Raw genomic sequence first — 15,726 nt, 5'->3', positions numbered from 1 at the left:
GCCTTCAAATGAAAAAGGATCCTTTTGTCTTTGATTATTGATATCTCAGCAAGAAATGGTCACATAGTAATTTAAAGGGCAGTTTAATAAACTTGAATAAATCCCCTACAAGCTCCATTTTTTATTTAAAAAAAAAAAAAATTTTTTTCATCCTTGATATCCATTTGAAAAACCTTTAAAAAATGGCCATTTTCTGGTTTTTTAGTCGACTCATCGCTACTCTGCAAATATTGATAAAAAAAATAATGTTGCCAGGTAATTTTACAGCTTAATGTACCCCCAAAAACCCTGGAAATTTTCAGATTGATCCATTGAACCGTTTGTCCGGTCCGATTGCTCAAAGTTTTACAAAACAATTAAAGGAACAAGTTTTGTTCCTTAATTTGTGTAATCATTACCAAAATAAAAAAATCAATTTTTTTCGGATTTTCTTTCATTTTTGCGTTAGTTATTCAGTAAATGTAAGGTAAAGAGGAAAAAAAAAATTTTCCAAAAAACGAGACCAAACAAGAATTTTTTCCAATTTTTTTTTTTTATGTTTTATTCGGGGGGTTATTTTTTTTTCGTTTTTCGGAAAAAAAATTTTTTTTTTCCTCTTTACCTTACATTTACTGAATAACTAACGCAAAAATGAAAGAAAATCCGAAAAAAAATGATTTTTTTATTTTGGTAATGATTACACAAATTAAGGAACAAAACTTGTTCCTTTAATTGTTTTGTAAAACTTTGAGCAATCGGACCGGACAAACGGTTCAATGGATCAATCTGAAAATTTCCAGGGTTTTTGGGGGTACATTAAGCTGTAAAATTACCTGGCAACATTATTTTTTTTATCAATATTTGCAGAGTAGCGATGAGTCGACTAAAAAACCAGAAAATGGCCATTTTTTAAAGGTTTTTCAAATGGATATCAAGGATGAAAAAAATTTTTTTTTTTTTTAAATAAAAAATGGAGCTTGTAGGGGATTTATTCAAGTTTATTAAACTGCCCTTTAAATTACTATGTGACCATTTCTTGCTGAGATATCAATAATCAAAGACAAAAGGATCCTGTTTCATTTGAAGGCTGATATCTCAGCAGCAAATTGTCGTACAGAGAAACAAAAAAAAGCAAATTGTAGCTGAATAAATTTCCTAAACAAGCCATGAATTCTTTTTTTTTAAAAAATTTTTCCCGGCCCCGTAGACCTAAGAAACGAAACCAAAAAATTTAGAAAAATTTTGTCTCGATCTTTTTCTTCTGATTCCGCAAAACCCGTGGCTCAAAAAAATATTTTGCTGAAAGATCTTCAAACTAGAGATTTCAAGCTTCAATTTTCTTTTTTTATTTTTTCGATACGATCATTTTTCACGAAAATACAGCCTTCCAAAAATCACTAAAAAATTTATGAAATTTTTTTGTTCCTTTAATTTTTTGGATAAGTGTATATTTATGTACTTTTTATATATTTTTAATATATTTTTTTTATAAATGTTTTTCATGGGGCACCGAACTCGAAGAAGAGAAGCAGCAGCGGGAGTAGTTCGGTACTCGCCACTAGATCGCACTCAACCTCTTGTGCTGTCCGTGGTTGGATATATATTTCAGAGTTTTTATGTTCTAAACTTGAGAACTACTCGGGCACGGCTACTCCTTTGTCGTCCGACATAGTGACAACTGCCTCCTTTGATGGGGATGTAGCATATCCTATATTACATTGTGTCAACAATGTCTATTTTTGTTTCCTTGGATAATTTTTTTTAGAATCCAGAAAGATAAAATACGTTTCAGGTAATGAAAAAAGTGATTTTTGTTTTCAGTAAATGCTCTTGAATATTCTAAAAATAATAAATAAAAGGTCCGGTAGTTAGTCCGATTGTAGAACTAGATTCCTGTACTAATTTTCTTTTTTCTGCCTCCTTCTGTAATCTAATTTTTGTATTGCGCGGTTTTTATTCTCCCCGAAAAAAGACTGTTCAATAAGCATTTTACATCCTTTTTTGGTGTTAAGTAAGACTTCCTAATGAACTTTTAGGAAGTCTGGACGAACAGTCGTGATATAAAATTTTTACCAACATTTTCTGATGAAGTTTTCATTGCAATTTCTGATTCATATTCTTTTATCCTTTGGAGTAACCGATTAGTTTGGTCTAATGGTGACATTAAACTCGATGCTTAAGGAGCAGGGAGGCCAGTAGAGCCAACTTATTTTATACCGCTCGGTCACTGAAATTATACAGAATCAAACCATATTATACAAATCAACAAAATTGTTAACCACAATTGAACTTTGCTTTCAAAAACATCATTGTTTCTCGGCAGCATGGATTCTTTGGTGGTAGATCCACAACCACCAACTTGTATGGATATGTCAACAATATACTAAACTCAATGGGCAGAGGCAAGGAGGTGCATGCGATACACACAGACTTCAGTAAAGCGTTTGATATGGTCAACCATCAAACTTTGCTAAAAAAACTGAGCACCTATAGTGTTAAATCTAAAGCGCTGGAATGGCTATTCTCATACCTTTCCAACAGGAAGTTACGAATGCGAGTTTATGGTCACCTATCAAATGAATTTGACGTCACCTCCGGTGTCCCACAGGGTTCGTATTTGGGTCCGGTTCTGTTTAGTATTTTTATCAACGACATTGGTGATAACATAAAGTCAGAGCATCAACTATACGCAGATGACATGAAGATCTACAGGGAAATTAATAACGAACAAGACCCCAATATCCTCCAAGATGATATTTATGAGCTTGTGAACTGGTGCAGGATGAATAAATTATCTCTGAACATAAAAAAATGTGCAGTAATCTCCTTCTCGCGATCTCACTACCAGCTGCCTGCTATCTATCTGCTTGATGGTCAAGTTGTGCAAACAGTAAAGACAATAAAAGATCTTGGTGTAATCGTAGACGACAAATTGAACTTTGTAGCACACATTGATAACATAACTCTTCGTGTCTTTCGAAACTTAGGTTTTATTTGCAGAGCTAGTAAGGAATTTAAGGATGCCCGAACACTGATACACCTGTTCTCGGCATTCGTCAAGCCTGTATTGGAGTATGGGTCTGTTGTTTGGTCTCGTTTCACTGAACAACAGATTGGTCGCATTGAAAAAGTACAACGGAAATTCTGCACATGTCTATGCTATTTTAAGCGACCTACAGGAATGCTCAGTGTCAATGATATCTATCACCAATGCAACATCAGTCTAATCAGCCGCAGACAAGTTGCTGACTTTTTTCACATCATTTACCTCCCTTAGATAGTTTAAACGTTAATGATTATGAAGTCTACGAGGTTAACAATAATACAATTTTTTTAAAATTAATTTTATTCATTTCCTCGATGTATGGGCCAGATCTGGCAACGAAGCCTGGGCCAGGACTGGCAACGAAGCATGGGCCAGGTATAGCAACCTGGACTGGCTCCGTGTTATCATTCCAGACTTTTACCAAGGCGGGGTTACAAGCTTGGCCCAAGGTTCTACATACTTGAGCCAAGCCTGGGCCCGTCGTACTTTCCTCTCTGGGTAATCGTTTTCAAGATTCTTTTACTTTGATTTACATCAATAATCATTGAATGCATAAAATATTGATTTTATCAATAATTAATATACATTTCAGTAAATTTCAAATAAAAATTATTTAGAGACTAGGTTAGTCAGTTTATGTAACAGGAATATAGAACTCAATATTTTATTCTGCGTGACAGATACGCTGTGAATGACAGGTAATATCCAGCGAATATAACAGCTATCTGGAAAAAGTGCACACCTTATTATGTGATTTCATGCTTTAGTAATTTTATTTATGTAATGCATGCATGCTGTTATTAAGAAATGCTAGAAGATTTTGCAATTTGCTGACTTTAATTTCGTTGTTTTTAATTTTTCTTATTATTATTTTTTTCATTTCTCGCAAAGAAAATTTGAAAATTCAAAAACAAGGAAAATTATAGATTCTAATCTGGAGTTTAAGAAGTTGATATCTTGAGTGGTGCCATCGTTTTTGTTTTATCCTGACTAGAAATTTCAGTTCGCTTTTTTGCGAATTAGAATGTTCACATCACCAACAACCAATGGTATAAACATATAAGTTATTTATTTTAGACTCTCGATTACTTCGAGATTAGGTATTTAATTTCTATTTTATAATAATCTACATCAATAACAATAATAATGATATGCTATATAGTGATGTAACCTATATATTATTTGAAAATTTTTAACTACAGATTATATTATTCTACAATATTTGAGGTAATAATATTACCGTAAAGGTGGAAAAGAAAACATTCATACCATGTTAAAAGTACACGACTTGATATTTAACACCAAAAAATTTCACACCGAGCAGACCGTGTAGTCCTCGGGGTCCATTTCGCACCAAAATTTTTTTACAGTCTATAAGTGTTTGATGTTGCTAAAGTAATTCAACAAAAAAAAAAAAAAAAATAATAAAAATAAAAGTTTAATAAAATAAAGAGGACATTATTAGATTATCTTCTTATTCTGTACAGCAACAATAAAATTTTTATCTGATAACCATATAAATTTAATTATAAAATTGTAATACGAATATTTGGACATTTTTATACAGATAGAACGAATAATTTTAAAGCGTGTTATACAAACAATCAGAATAAATAAAAAATATCATTATACATTAACATTACTTTAAATAATCATTACTTTTACAATATTTATATTCTGCTATATATGTACAAAAATAAATCATTTTTGTCCAACAAATAATAATCATAATAAATGATAAAACTTCGTTAACTTTTGATAAATATTTAAATTAAACAATCTAAATTAAATAAATCATCGAATGAAATTTAAGATTAAAATAAATTAGACTTATGTTTGCTTTGAGTGATCTGAAGCATTTAATTATGAATGCTATTTATTCAAAGGGCATTTGAGATCTTTCGTGTTGTAAAAGAAGAAGAAGAGAGAGAGAGAGAGAGAGAGAGCGCACATGAATGACATGCGTTTGACTTTTATTCGTCTTTCATGAGTACCCACGCATTTCCATTTACTGCAGTAGTTCATTTTTATAATATGCATACGTAGTCAGGTATATCTACCCTTTTATTTATGTGCCTTCATTCAACTATAATTAGTTATAAATACATCGACTAGCAATTATAATAAAAATGAACATAAAATGATTTACAAGCAAAAATTAAGTTAATTAATCTACAGTAATTCAGTAATAATTTTTTTCTTTTTTTGATAAAAGTATGTTTTATAAAATAAACAAACATTTTTATAAAGAAAACATTATTGTGAATACACGGAAAAAAAATATTAGTAAATATTACTGAGATTCTCGTCAACAGCGCGCCTAGACCGAATCTCAGTAAATATTATGGAGTAGAACGTAAGAAATTAATAACAGATGCATTTTTTTGACAAGTGTCTTGTAGTTTTTTAAGGTTGAAGTAGTAATTTTAAATAGTCAAGCAGTATATTTCAACGATTAACTGTTAATTATAGCAGTTTAAACATTAAAATCATAATTTTACTGATTGAAACGACATTAGTTATTGAACATAACATAAATAATTAGAAGTTGAACCACAATTATTGACAATCATTTTTTTTCCGTATACGTTTTCGAGCCGTTTGAGCACGAAAATAAGAAAAATCTCGAATAATTGAAAAACATGCGAGTTTAAATTTTTGTGTACGATTATTCTTAAGGAAACGCATAGATTTGGACAGAGCTAAATGCAAATAATCACGATAAAAAGTGAAAGGAGTTTTAAATTGTCGGCGAGGAAGAACCGTCAGTAAAGCAATTAGATCGATAGATAAATATCTAAAAAAAAAAAATTAGAGAACCGTAAATTCTTTAATGTTTTGTTGGCGATAGTTCCTAAACTAATGAATCGATTCCACTAAATTATGCAGTGATAAAAAGAGGCCGTATCGATGAAGATTTAGTATAATTTTTGAAACATTTAGTACATTATATTATGAGGTATCTAGAGAAAATGTTCATTTTTTTTTATTTTTCGGCATCATCTCTTGAACGAATACACCAATTTTGATGTATGATACAGCTATTGACATATTTTATCGAGTTCTAGAGCTATTCAGATTTCGGAATCAATTATCAAGTCGTTTCTGAAAAATTAAAAAAAAAAACGAAAGAAAAATAATTTTTTTTCGTATTTCTTAGATTTCTCAAAGTCTGTTCGCTCGAATGAACTGAAATTTACAGAAAAGTTGACGGCTAACAAGCTCTTTCGAATGACGCGAGAACCATCTAAATCGGTTAATTCATTAAGAAAGTTATAAAAAGTTTACACCCACACACACACAAACACACACGCGGACGGATGGACGGATATTATCCAGAAAATAGTTCGAATTAGCGTCCTAGTGCCTCAAAAGGTCGATATCTGATGAAAACTCGATTTTCGAAAATTGTGGTGAAAACATTAACATTCCGAATTTATTTCGAAAATCGTCAATTTTCATGGTGGGAAGTTAAAAGAAAATACAATTAAAGAGAGTAAGGTCGAAAAATAAACATTAAAAAACTTTTTCTATGATTTTAGTAAAGAAGAAGGTTAAGCATTGAGTCGACTTAATAGTAATCTTTATTAGACAACAGATCTTCTGTATAATCGACTCGTAGACGATATAATTATCTATGTTAGACTATAATTTGGGCGAAGAAAATTGTCCGGACTTTACTTTTCTATTGATTAGTTAATGACTGAGCAATCTATATAATTCTCTGAGTAATAGATATTTTACACTGTTAAAAATAATTTGAAAATTACAATACAAAAGGAATTGAATTTTCATAACTAGATATTTGAATTGTATTTTCAATAAAAAAAGCTTTAAATTTAATATACGTAATTTAATAATCAAGCTGGTATTTAAAATTAAGATAAAAAATATGAATTTTAATAAACGTACTTAAAATTTATACTTGTTTTTTTAATTTTCAAACCAAGTATTGAAAATTCTAAGCCATATTGAATTTTAATAATTCCATTTAAAATTTCATAATACTTATTTGAAAATTCAAATGCTTGTATATGAAATTTCTGCGCGTGACGTGCTGCGCGTTCAGTAATCAAGCATTGTGTATAGTGAAATATATAATGAGTATAATGTGAGCGGTGTACATGAGATTTTATTATTGTTAAGTTTTTATTTCCTCAATAATATAAAGTAAATAAAACTTGTGACTGAAGTGAACATCATTGACAGTATGATAAATGATAAAATGATACAGTGTTAAATGTGATATACACTGTTAAAATAAGTGTTCGAATATTCAAAACATTGTATATAACGCAATAAACACATACAGTTGTGTTTGAAATTTCATTGTAACGATCGTATAGAATTTAAAATACGCGCTTTTGAATTTTCAAATGAACGCTTCAGATTTTCAAATACATTTATTTAAAAATTAAAAAGAAAGTATTTGAAAATTAAAAAAAAGTATTTGAATATTAAAAAAAAAGTGTTTGAATATTAAAAAACTTGTATTTGAAAATTCAAAAAGAAGTATTTGAAAATCCAAAGTGTTAATTTGAAAATTCAAAACCATGTATTTTAAATTCTATATGAAAATAGTAATGAAATTTCAAGCACAAATGTATGTGTTTATTGCGTTATATACAATGTTTTGAAAATTCAAACAATTTTTTTAACAGTGTATGTAATAATTGATCTTCTTAGCTTATCCAATAAAACTTATTGTTTAGAATTTAATAAGATAATAATCATAAAAATGATTCAAGAATTTTATTCCAAAAATCTAGGTAATAAATTTTATTAATAGAAAAAAAAATTAAATTTTCGAATTATTTTAATGTACATTATGAATAATTAGTGATTAAAAAAATTCATTTTCCTTTTTACTCCAACAATAAAAACTAAGTTATGTCGAGTTTTCTAATTTACTTTGGCTTCATTTTTTGTTATAATAAAATTATAGAATTTAATATGTAAATTTTATGGAATTAATTCTATTCAGTAGTTTATATCGTAGAATTAATAAACTATTTTTCACAAAGATTAATTTAAAGATCGTATATTTTAGGTCAAATGCTTAGAGCAATTCATTCATTTATATTTAATCTTAAATCTAAATAGATTGGTAAATACCAGTATTTGGATTTGTAATTATAGTTATTAAAATGAATGTTTTTGTTTTATACATTTATTATTTTGAGCTATTTGAGCTCCAAAAACGGTTAGACCAAAAAGTATGCATTTCGCTGAAAAAAAAATAATTTTTCATCAACGATATCTTTGAGACAAATTGACCGAATCGCACGTGCTTGCGTCATCCCGCATGAAAAAACTTTGTATGTGAAAAAATATACTTTAAAATATATGAATATTATAATGTGATATATTGCACAATATATAAAAATTATATTTATATTTTTGCCGTATTAATATATGAAAATATATTGAAAAAAAATATATAGTTACCGTATATTCATTATATAATTATCAATATAACTTTTTTTATGTATGTTTAGCATATACATCTTGGTGTATTTTATTATATGTTGATATATTGTATTGAAAGTATACTATAGTAGTATATTGCACGACTCGTTCGTGCTTTACGATCGAAAAATTTTTATTAATATACAGTATGATGTGTATTTTTTATATGTTTCCCAGTATATTGCAAAATATATGGTACCATACATATTTTTCGTACTATGGTATGTTACATAATAAAAACCATGCATTTTAGTTTGTAATTTTTATTTCTATGCTATCGGGCAGCTTCTCAAGAAATATAGATATACAAAGACTATAATTTTCGATATATCGAGAAAAATATAATTTTTAATATATTGGAAAAATATAACTTCAATATACCGCAAACCATAGATTTAAACGTACAAGTTCTTCCATGTATGATCAATTATATACAGACAATATATCACTAATTATATGAGTCAAAATAGGTATAAATTTTAATGTATTATACTTTATAAATTACGTATATACCATCCATATATGACAAAAATATATTGAGAATTATGTGAAATAACATATATAGAGAAATATAAAACATTATATAAAAAGAAATATATTATTAGAAATATATAATCCAATATATGTAAAAACATATATTCATAAATATATATATTTTTGCCGCCATATATTTATCACATATTCACCATATATATTTTTATAGATTTTTAACAATATATAGCTTTTCCATGCGGGCGATCAAAAGGAGCTTGTTGAGACTTAGATTTGATCAAACTTAGAAATAAATCGGTCGAGCGATTCACAAGTTATGCAACAAAAACCTAGAAAAAATTTTTTTCTAATTTTTATATTTTGTATAACTTGTGAACTACTCGGCTGATTAACTTTAAAATCTAATCAGTTCTTAGCCTTAATGAGCCCTTTCGGTTGTCGCCAAGTCCGCTCAAATCGCTTGATGGGTTCCAAAGATATCGTCGGACAAAAAAAGTTCACACAAAAACCTACATACACACACACGAGCGGACGTCTGTCTGAAAATGGTCAGAATAGCTTCCTAGGACCTCAAAACGTCGAGATATGTCGAAAACTCGATTTCCGAAAATAAGTCTGGCACCAACAACTTCCGTTTTATTGAAAATTTTCACAGCGGGAAGTTAATAAGTGATTATATTTAAAGAAATTTTTTTTTATTAAAGAAATATTTCTAAAATGTAAGTGATATTCTATACATAACATTAAAAATGAAAAATACAAGTAATTAATTTTTTAATATCGATAATAAAGCTATTATATTGCTGTCTGGTTGATTAGAGAAGCTTAATTATATTGATCAATCCAGGGTCGCAAATGAAATGGCAAACTCACTCAATCCTAAGGGTCTTTTCCACAGTTGATGAGAAAGTCAAATGGTAGCTTTTGATGATAAAAATGTCTTTCTCATTTTCTTTCTGAACAATCTGTACTTTATGCCTCAAAGAATCTTATTTTCTTTTCTTTTTTTAGCCTCATTATTTTTTTCTGTTTTCATTCGTATTTATCATAAAAAAACATTGTAAGAAAAAACATCAACAGTGTGATATTATATAATTTAAAAAAATCTATACGTTGTAAATATATATATGTACATAATTATATAATTTTCTTAAAACTATAACTCTACAACAGATGAATGAAAAAAAAAAAAAAAACAAGTAAATTTAAATAAAAAAATATTTGGAGTCTTTATAAAATATGTAATTGTTTGTTAAGCTTTAAAAAATTAAACTTTATGAATATTCAACTCAGAATTCCAATTAAAACTAATCTATTTTGCTTGTGGTAAAATTAATTTTCCTTCCCCTAAACGGATTTAAATAAGAAATTTATTTTTACATTTTATTATAATTATTTCTATCTTATGGAGGATTTTGTTATTATTTTATTATTATTTTTAACTTGCATCGTTTATCGATCGTGCATCTCAAGTAGGATGATAAGCTTTTAAAATCAATATTCCTTATTCAACAAAAGACTCGTTGGTTTACTTGATCGCATAATACTTTAATGGAGGTAAATTCCTCCGCTTTCTTAATTATCTATTCACAGACTAACCATTTACTTGTTTTCTGTAAGCTATACTTAAGAGTATACTATTTTTCCACACTCAATATAACAATTATATGTTCAGAATAATAATAATAAATTTCAGTGATAATTTGAGTAGTGAAACTTAAATAAAGTCAGACAGAAATAAGTTTTAAGTAACAGAAAATGTATCAAATTTTAAAATATACTGAATATATAAAAAATATTAATTACCTGTTAGAAGTGTTTTGAAAACAAAAATTTTTATTAAGAAGAATAAAATAAAATCTTAATTGATATTTTAGTTTTTTTTAGTTTAAAAAACCACTTGTAATTTTTTTGAATATAGTTACATGTTTATTATTATTTTTTAATCACATTGAAACCACAGACTTGATAGTTAAATTAAAACTTTAATAATTTTAATAAAGCTATAATTTTTAAAAAGGTGTTAATAAAATAATATATCATGACATATGGATATTATAAAAATTTATCAGAGATAATACAGTGATAGTGACTTCTCGAGGCGTAGCGCGGCCCCACGACTGATAAACCGACGTCTGTTGGCGTCGCGACGACCACAGAGTCGACGTGGGACGCGTAGGCATTAGACAAGAGCGCGCATGTAATGTTAGAGGACAAGCGAATCCTAAATGGTGTAAATGCGCCACATTATTTGCTACTACAAGTGAAAAGAGAAACAAATAAAAAGTGAGAGAGATAAATAGTTGAAGTGGATGAGAGGGCCAGGAAATTGAGAATATCGACACTTTTGTTATCCATTACTCTCTTGTTTTCATTTGATAAACTCAATAAGTGCAGATGATATTTAATATGTAATATAACACATTTTTGTTATTTGATTGGAAGAATTTTCACATCATAGGTATCAGATTAAATTAAAAGTTTTTTTGGGAATCGATGTGATTTAATATTATTTATTCGTTATTTAATGCTACGTTTTGAAAGTATAATTTTCAATCAATTACTTTTAAATGTTTTTCAATGTAAAAGAGTCCAGGATTGACATCTTTAGAACGTCAGCAGACCCTCGGTGTGTCATGTTCTTCGATTATTTTGAATTTATTAATTTTCGCGATAAAATTTATTGATCCAATCACACCTGCATTTATTATATAAAACTGAGGAATTCGAAAGATATCTGGGCAGGCGATAGCAGCGTTCAATATTAGGTTGGTTATTTTGGGCAGCCGGTATCAGTACCCAAAAAAATCTGTACGTTGTGAATATGGAAAAATTATTTTTGTTTAAGCCGGACCATGTTGTCCACCTGTCGGAAATCGAAATAAAATTATTAGAGAATCAAAAAATGTACACTTCAAACGCTCACGTAATATTTTAAGTAGTTAATTCGCTTTTATTAATTTCTAAACTGGCACTTTGTACTAATTTATGAAGAAAAATAGTTAGTAATAACAAAGACAAAAAAAGAAAACTAACCTGATTACATTTAATTTTTAATTTGATTTGAATGATCTGCTAGCTGTCGTTCATAGTTTTTGTCTCAGCTTAAAACTTTTTTTCCGCGAAAAAAAAAATCGCTTTCAATTTACACCACCAAGTGTCCATTGAAAGTGATTAAGTTCCAACAGTAAAAAAAAGTGCTTGCGAAGCGTGGAATCACGATTTACTAAAAACTATACATATATATTTTTATGGAGAAAAATAGCGGATTTGTTATTCGTTGATATCGTCAGTTTTGGGTTTTATTTCATTACTAATGAACGTGGCGGATTACAGTAGTGATGTGTTCGGAAGGGTTCCACTCGATTAAAATCCGAAGCTAATAAAAAAAAATAAACAATGATTCGTTAAATTTTCCCAGAGAAATCGTGCTCACACGCGTACAGGCCAACCGATATTCAAGTAAATTTTTTTTTTTCAATTAACTCTGTTTTTATAGTAGTCTAAAGAAAAAAAAAATTATAGCTACATCAGAATTATTTATTGGAGTTTCGCCTAGCTGTTAGTAATTTTTAAAATTTTTAATTGTTTCTACACTGAGAAAAAAATTTTCTTCTGACAACTAAACTTCAGTTAACTGTCATAATTATGACAATAAAAGGATTTGATTGCCCATTGCCAATCATATGATCGGTTGTTTTAACCAAATATTTTATAATCCACCAACAAAACAAATTATTAGAAACTATAAAACATTTAGTAAAGATAATTACGCGTCAAGTATCAAGCATAAAATCAAATTGATTACCTGTAGAGCTTTAAAATGCTATTAAAATGACAGATTATTTATTTAACAATTAAATAGATACATATTTAGAAAAATAATTTTTCTTGACACGTACTTTTCTTTGTACTATGACAAAAATTGTTCAGGGAAACATTAATATTAAACATTAATGTCATAGTGTAACACAGGATACCCTTGTATTACTATCAAAAAGGGTTAGCGTCACTCTGCTAATTTATAGCGGGTATCCTGTCCTATAAACGCTTCAAGTTGGAAATATAATAACTCTGAAATAAGTTTATTACCAGGGACACTACAAGCTGTGGGCGCGATCTAGTGGCGAGCACCGAACTACTTCCGCTGCTGCTGCCTACGCCATAACTTCCTCTCCACCATATTTATCTTTTCTCCCAAAAAATTTTTCTCTTAGTTCAAGTCTTGATGCAAGCCAACAGCAGCGGGAGTAGTTCAGTGCTCGCTACTAGATCGCGCCCACAGCTTGTAGTTTCCCTGGTAAGAAACTTATTTCAGAGTTTTTATATTCCCAAATAATAGCACTCTGATATTTATTTTAATTAAATTAATTTCTTATTTTTTAAATCAACAATCATTAGGTTTAAACATATTTTTATTAACCTCGAACCAATATATAAGGTAAAAGCACCAATTATTGATACTATAAGAGAGAGGCAAGATTGGAATTCCATTTTTTTAAACATATTAACGATTAATATTAATGAATTTTAATTTTAACATTGTCTTATTTAGTCTTTTAACTAAACAAATTCATATTTTTTTATAATAATAAATTAGATTTACTAATTAATTTAAAGTGATAAAATAAGTTACCCGGATACACCAATTATTGACAGGTTAAAAACCCGACTGATCTAACTATTGATATGCTGTTGCTCCAATTATTGACACCCTTAATGCACATGCGTCACTGATCTGTTGAACTTTATATTTACTTTTTGAAAATGAGGTTAATTTTAATTTAATTAAATAAATATTTATTTTATAATGTTTTTCACTCACCTTTATTTTAAACACGAAACTGATAAAAATGTTTTTTAATTAAATAAAAATCAATTAATCATTTTTTTAATAACAATTTAATATTATACATATGACAGCGTGGGTTCTCGAATATTATGGTTTAAAATTTTAATGGATTTATGTTTGAAAAAAAAAGACGTTATGGCGCTGTCTACTGATCTGTCAATATGAGATGCAACTTCAATAGTATGTACTAATTATTGACATCCACTATTTTAAAATTAAAAAGCTTATAATTTACTGTAAATATATGATATTGTAAATTATTTATATTTTATTTATTTATAAAAAAAAAGTTGATGTGATCAGATGGAAAAAATAATTAAAAATCATCGTTTCAAAAGACTGCTTGTCTAACCGCAATAGTTAAGAAAATTGACGCTCACAAGCTGTTTCGATAGACTCGAATGAATTTTATTTTTTTTTATTAATGAATTTTTAATATTTTTCACTAACAATAATTTTTTTTCGATTTCTTAAATTATCTAGATTGTTTATTAATCTATATGATCATTATTAATATAGTAGGTAGTTAAATATGTTCTAAAATAGGATAGGGCGTCAATAATTGGTGCTTTTACCTTATTTATTCTAAATGAATATATTTTTCTGTGTCTAAGTAATATCTATTAGAGTTAATATAATAATATTTTGCTTTAATATTTGAGTTTGTTGGCACTATAAAATAATTTAGTTGTCTATTAAATAAATATTTTCTTAACTTTACGAAATGATTTTATTATCTTAGAGAGAAAAATATTAATGTCAACCAAATAGAGGCTATTAAATCATTTGTTAGAAATTACAAAATAGATTATGTTGACGTAATAAAATTTAGTTTTCCCAAATAAATATTAGTTTAACAGAATTTAACAAAACCGATTTAATTGTCCGAAGAGAAATTTTAGTGTATAGCCGCGATTACGGCCTTTTACACTTTTTGCCTTTATATCGCAACTGCTTACTTTTTCCTGCTTTTCATTGTGCGGCTGTGGCCCGACTTGTGCTTATACTGTACTATACGATTACGGTGATACCCTACCCCCCACACCTTGGCTGTGGGAGTATAGGGGCAAGGGAAACCACAGAGAAAACCATTGCCAGTACAGTTCGGTTTGGGTGAGGCTCCAGTGATCAATAAAATTCCCATTTTACTGATCACTAGATCCTCATCCCGCGCCTAACGGTCAGAGACCTCCGATCGAGCTCAGCGTGTGGCTAAGCGGTCACCAAGCCAAGTAGCGATCATGGTCGATGCTGCTTAATTTGGGTGATCGCCCGAGCCACACGAGAACCGCTCGGCTGCCTCTGCCTCCTGCCTTGCTGTTAGTATTTTTTTTTGTTAAGTGCTATATAAAATTAGTGGAGATGATTAAAGTCAGTTTTTTCTTTCCGAAACTCAGTTTTTAAATTTGGTGACAGTAGAGCATTATCTTTCCGCATCGCGTTCGAGGTGTGCAAATGACATGCAAAAATTACTATGACCATAGTAAAAATTAGAATGGTTGCAGTAATTTGTGATATAATTGTTGTCAATTTTGCTATGGCCATATATAGTAATTGATGAAATATGTTTATCCCAATTTCTGCAGATGACCAAAATAGTCCGGCTTTTATACGGCACCAGAGAATTTAAACGAGAATAAATCCTTCGTACAGTAGTAGGATGTCTCACGGCACCCTAAAGTAAAGTGGAATTAACTTTCGATGAATTCGGGCTTTACTGGATAAAGAATGTAGTGTAAAAAGGTAGGCGGATAGATTAGATGTAGCAGAACCCTAGTCTCTGCTGAGTCCTCAGACTAACTCACTTTCTTTTAACACTGCATTATTATATATTAAAATTCATAAAGCGTTGCATCTTAGATTTCTTATGGGAGGGTCGAGGGAGTCC

General features: G+C 29.1%; 1 protein-coding gene across 1 annotated transcript in view; it reads right to left on the bottom strand.

Annotated features, from left to right (window-relative positions):
* Positions 1-11,111, bottom strand: part of LOC130663408 (synaptotagmin-5) — a 55,894-nt gene extending 44,783 nt beyond the window's left edge. The window contains exon 1 of the mRNA XM_057462610.1: positions 10,793-11,111. The gene's annotated coding sequence lies outside the window, so the exon portion shown is untranslated. The remainder of the gene's footprint in view (positions 1-10,792) is intronic.
* Positions 11,112-15,726: the final 4,615 nt, after the last annotated feature.

Source organism: Microplitis mediator, chromosome 2, assembly GCF_029852145.1.
Source record: "Microplitis mediator isolate UGA2020A chromosome 2, iyMicMedi2.1, whole genome shotgun sequence".
In the NCBI taxonomy this organism is placed as follows: Eukaryota; Metazoa; Arthropoda; class Insecta; order Hymenoptera; family Braconidae; genus Microplitis; species Microplitis mediator.
Note: the sequence above shows the minus strand (reverse complement) of the source record. Positions and strands in the feature narration are given on the sequence as shown.